General features: G+C 44.3%; 1 non-coding gene across 1 annotated transcript; it reads left to right on the forward strand.

The window, feature by feature from the left end:
- The first annotated feature begins 3,440 nt into the window (after nucleotides 1–3,440).
- Nucleotides 3,441–3,513, forward strand: trnae-uuc (transfer RNA glutamic acid (anticodon UUC)). The gene has a single exon. It is a non-coding gene; the product is annotated as a tRNA-Glu (tRNA).
- The last annotated feature ends 2,060 nt before the right edge of the window (nucleotides 3,514–5,573 follow it).

Here is a 5,573-nt window from a genome sequence, read left to right on the forward strand (position 1 = left end):
TTTGTTTGTTGCTGTTTTGTGAACTGTAACAATTAACAATTGTCAGCTACGCAGAGAGAGAAATTTTGATAAATATCCCGATTTGACAGATAAACCTGATCACTTTGCCGAAGATGACATGATTGAAATGCATAACTAATCCAGTTCCAATTAACGATCTGTGGACCTGAAAGGTTCCCTCTCTTCTGCTCTACAGATGCTGCCAGGCCAGCTGAGTTTATCGGTCAATTCCTGTTTCTCTTTCAGACTTTCAGCATCTGCAGTTCATTGACTTCTGTTAACTTGAATAATTTCTAGGACAAAACAGTCCATCTCCCGGCTCCACGGTTTCTTTCCTGCTCTTGAAAGTCAGTCATCACAATAAATGAGCAGAATAGAGCTCCCATTCCCTGACCGAAAACAGAACCCAGACTGCGGCAGTGAAAGCACCAAATCCTAACCACTGCACCGCCAGGAAGGGTACTTCAGGCTCTTGTATCTTTTCTCACCGACACTGGTTCTGACTTTTTCTTTCGTACCATTTTGGCTGCAGATCAGTTTCTCCCTTTCACCAAAATTCCCTTTGCCTTTTTAATTACCTGCTGCACCTGCAATCCTAGTTTTAGCGATTCATGCACAAGGACATCCAAGTCCCTCTGCACAGCAGCGTGCTGCATTTTTTAACCATTTAAAACATAGTCCATTTTGCGTTATTCCTACCAAAGTAGATGACCACACCCTTATCAACATTGCACTCCATCTGCCAGGCTTTGCTCACTCACTTAGACCATCCATATCCCTCTGCAGACTTTTAGTGTCTTCTGCACACTTTGCTCTATACTTGTCTTAGTGTCATCTGCACATTTTGACACCACACTTAGCTGCCAATTCCAAATCATCTGTGTTAATTGTAAACAATTGTGGTCACAGCACTGATCCCTGAGGCACACCACTAGCTACTGACCGCCAATGAGAAAAAACACCCATTCGCCCCTAGTCTTGTTTTCTTCTGGTCAACCAATCCCCTGTCCAAGCCAATAAATCACCTGCCATACCGTGCAACTTTATCTGTTATAGCAGCCTTTGGTGTGGTACCTTGTCAAATGCCTTCTGGAAATCCAGATACACCACATCCACAGGTTCCCCATTGTCCACATTGCAAGTAATGTCCTCAAAGAATTTTGCCAAATTACTTAAACATGACCGATTCCTCATGAACACATGCTGGGTTTTCCCAATGGGACAATTTATGTCCAGATGTCTTGCTGTTTCTTCCTTAATGATAGATTCAAGCATTTTCCCCACTACCAAAGTTAAGCTAACGAAACTATAGCTACCTGCCTTTTGTCGACTTCCTTCTTTAAACAGTGACGTCACTTTGGCTGTTTTTCAATCTGCGGGAACTACCCCAGAGTCCAGTGAATTTTGGTAAATAATTACTAGTGCATTTGCTGTGTCCCCAATCACGTCTTTTAGTGCCCTGGGACACAGTTCATCAGGGCCAAGAGACATGTCTACATTTAGCCCCATTACCTTGACCAGCACTGCCTCCTTCGTGATCATGATCATCTCTATCAGAATCAGTGAGAGTTTCACATCAGAGGTGAATTAAATGGGAAGAAGCACTGAAGTACATTGATTTCATTAGCTCAGAAACAGTACTATAAAAATGTGATTTATTGAAATATACAGGTGTTATTGGCGATGTAACGGATTGAATGCACAAAGGTTCGTTCCCTTCTGGGGCCGCCTGGGAACGGAATGTCTAATATCAGAATGGAGGTCGCACATTTAAGGCAGGGTCGAGGTGAAGTTTATTCTCTGAGATGATTGTGAATCAGTGGATTTCTTTACAGAAGAGTGTTGTCGAAGTTGGCCATGAAGTCGATTTAAGGCTGAGATTGAAACATTTGTAGCAGCAAGGGTATCAGAGGTTACTGAGAAATCCAAGAAAGTGCAGTTCAGGATTATCAGGTCAGGATTATCCGCTCATTTAACAGTGGAGCAGACTTGATGGGCTGAGCTGTCCTTTCTACTCTGAAATGCATGATGTTGTTATCAGGCTGCAAAACTGACCGGAGTAAAATTTGCTTAAAAACAGATGGATCCTATGGGGACACTGAACCTTGGTAAGATGTGCAAATGGCAACAAACAAAGGAGCAGTCATTGTCAGAAGGGGGATTTGAACTCAGACCTCTAGCTGGAGACCAGAACACACAGGTTTATAGTGGAAGTAGTTTATTTCTTGAGCCTGGCACCTTAGACCACTCGGCCATCCTGACACACTTGGGCTGATCCAGAGTGATCTGTACACCAGGATAAACAGGAAAAACCAGTCTTCAGCTGCCACACTGAGTCTGGCTCCATTAGGCCTACAGTCACCTCTCACAAACCACCACTGTCCCTTCACTTTCCATGACCTCCCCTGTTCTTGTCTGAAACAAATTGTACATCAGGCAAATGCCACTGACATTGCTGATGTAGAACTGGGATATAGATTGAAGTGATACCGCCTGGTCTATGACATAATTCTACTTCTAAAGGTCAGTCAATATTTCAGAGTTATTGTTGCAAATTTTAACCACGAACACGCCACTGCAGTGAAGGCATTGAATCCTAATCAGCAGACTATGAGGGAAGACATATATCTCTATCACCTGGTCACAGCCTGATTCGGCATTGTGTCTCTCATCCTTCTGCACATGATCCCCTCGGCTCCATCACGGTGTTGTCACATTGTCATGGTTAATAATGCACAGACTATCCTGCCATCTATTACATTGCAGTTTCTACGGCATGGAACCCTACCTTACAGGGCACAGCCTTCGCTCTGTAGCGCAGTATTGAAAGCAATGGTCTTGTAAAGCACCAGTCACGAGGTTACTTCTAATTGGAGGAGATGAGAATGTTTGTACAACTGCAGCATCCAACATCTAAAAGAGGACATTCAATATTGTCTGAAATTATGACAATCTCATTTTCCCCACAGGCCAGCAGTGAGGTGAGGTGAGGTATTATAAACTGCAGGTTGACAAGGAAACAATGGGGGAGCAACACGGAGAGGGGAGCGGCCGAATGCTTTATTTCTTTGCTGTAATCAGATTCTGGTTTTGAAGTGTGAAATGGGACTATAGAACCCAAATGGGTGAAATCCTGCTTTCTCGGGGTTGGTCTCTGCTGAGGCCTTTGTCACCTTCTGGGAAATGTGCCTGTGTATTACCTTCTGAGGGTGAACATGTGGCCCAGTTCCCCAAGGGAACGTGAACGTCTCAAACAGCCGGCCCATCGTCTCGTAACACACAAGGCTATGGGCCAAGGCTGGAAACTGGGATGGTGAGCCTCCTTCTGTGCTGTAAAAACACGATGATTCAGTCATTTTTCAGGAGAAACAACTGTCGTAGAAAGAGAAAAAAAGCCAGAAGTTGTGCCGTTAAGAAACAATGCACTCATATCCTCCACTATCCCTGGTGGTCCAGTGGTTAGGATTCGGTGCTTTCACCGCCGCAGCCCGGGTTCGATTCCCGGTCAGGATATCAAGTTTTATTTTTCCTGATGGTGACAAAGCAAAGGCAGTGCAGCTCCGTCTGCAATCCTTTCAATGTCAGTTCCTGTCCCCGAGAACATCAGGGTCCATGTTCCAGCCGCTTAAAGAGGGGAAAGGTGCCTTAGGCGTCACTGCTCAGTCAGGCTACTCACCTTTGTGTTGTGTTGTTAGCAGGGACATCAGCAGGAAGGGTAACATTCACAAGATAAACAACCAGCAAAGATAATCACAGTCGCCACTTCAATTCAATTGTATCCCCTTTGTGTCGCAGTGAGTTTCACTGCCATTTGTCATCAGGAAGCTACAATTCACCCGAGCGAGTCTGCTCAGCCATTCAATGAGATCGCTGCTGATCTGAAAAATGTCAAATCCGCTTTCCTGCTCTTCCTCCATAACCTGAGGTAAACTCGAGCCTAATCACAACATCATATATTACCGATATTTTTCAGAAGTTCGGATGACTTCAGTGACCTGTGCATGTTTGCATGAAATTGAATAAAATGAAATGAGCGAAAAAAAGCCCTTCCCACAATTCAACCCAGTGCAGGGTCAGCCATATGACAAAAGTAAGAGAGCAAAAACATTACCTCTATTTCTCCCAGCACAGATTTCTCTCTTGATGGGTTGAATATTTGCAAACTGTCATTATAATTGTGATATTATCAGGGACAGATCCTCACTCAATACACAAATAACTTTGCTTCCAAAATATATTTTGCCTCAGATTAAAATTGCTGTGCATCTTGTCATACAGCTTGAGGTCCCAATTATCCCTGCTCCATGTCAATAGAAGCTGCACCGGGTGAGGTTGGAGCTCACAGACTCGGCATTTCACGCGTCTCTATGGCCATAGAAGGACTGCGCGCTCACCGATTGCATTACTTCTATCTGTATCCCCCCAGTCACTGTCTGATTCACCAGTGTATCGCTCATCCTTCTGCACATCATCCCCGTGGCTCTATCTCGATTTAGTCACATTGTCTTGTCTCATAATGCACAGACTATCCCGTCATCTATTTTCACAGCGTATGTCTGCACGTTCATTGCCATCCCCATTTCCGGTTATATCTTCGTGTCTGGGTCACTGAGTTTCCCTGGTTCTGGGCCCAGGAACTGGGACTATATGGTTGTATGCAGCAATGGTTACTTCCTTGTGTGAAAGAGTTGATGAAATATCCAATGTTAAACTAGATTACGATTGAAAGGTACATTTCAACTAGAGCCAGCACTATACACTGAGTCTTTGATATTTCGTAGAAATCTATCAATCTCAGTCTTCAATATAATCATTGATGGAATTGCCACAGTCCCTGGTAGCATCGTAATTACAGATTCCAGCCCTCTGTGAATCTCCACATTACAGCGCCCTGCATGGATAGAATTCCTGTTGTCGATCTGGTGCTGTTCCTAACATATCCTCTGCCACTGTAGTTATTGTTTGTTGCACACCAGCGAACTCATGTGGTGCCGTGATCGGATTCTGGTTAGTACTCTGTGTTGTGGCCATAGCAACCTCGGCTCGAATCTGAGTCACGGCAGTGGGTGCTTGCTGTATTTCTTTTTAATCCTTGTGCCATCGGCCACAGAAATGTGGCAAGTATCAAACATTTTTTACGTGAAAATATTCTTTGAGGTGGTGACAATCATCTCTCAACCCTGGCTCTCTCACATATCTGCATTTGATGTGTCAGAATTCAAACCCACCACTTAGAGAATTTTCTCCCTCCCACAATCACTAACTCTCCTTTACGTCCCTCCTTCCACTTCACTGAGACACTGCACAATCTAACATCCATTTTCACATTGACATTGTTCATTCTGTCTTGTCGCAGTCAGTGTTGCTGAGTGAACGTGGCCTGTCTCACCACCAGGAATAAACCAGGTGAAATATTTAGACACTGGGACGGTCAGATCAAGGCTCATGGAGCAGCTTTTACTAACATGGACCAGTGATTATTGGAACATCAGGCCTAGGAAAATGAGCCATGGCAATAATGAGCAACATGGACTGCATCGGAAAAGACCAGTTTCAGTGGCTTTCTGCAACAT

Source organism: Stegostoma tigrinum, unplaced genomic scaffold (genome assembly GCF_030684315.1).
Source record: "Stegostoma tigrinum isolate sSteTig4 unplaced genomic scaffold, sSteTig4.hap1 scaffold_126, whole genome shotgun sequence".
Lineage (NCBI taxonomy): Eukaryota > Metazoa > Chordata > Chondrichthyes > Orectolobiformes > Stegostomatidae > Stegostoma > Stegostoma tigrinum.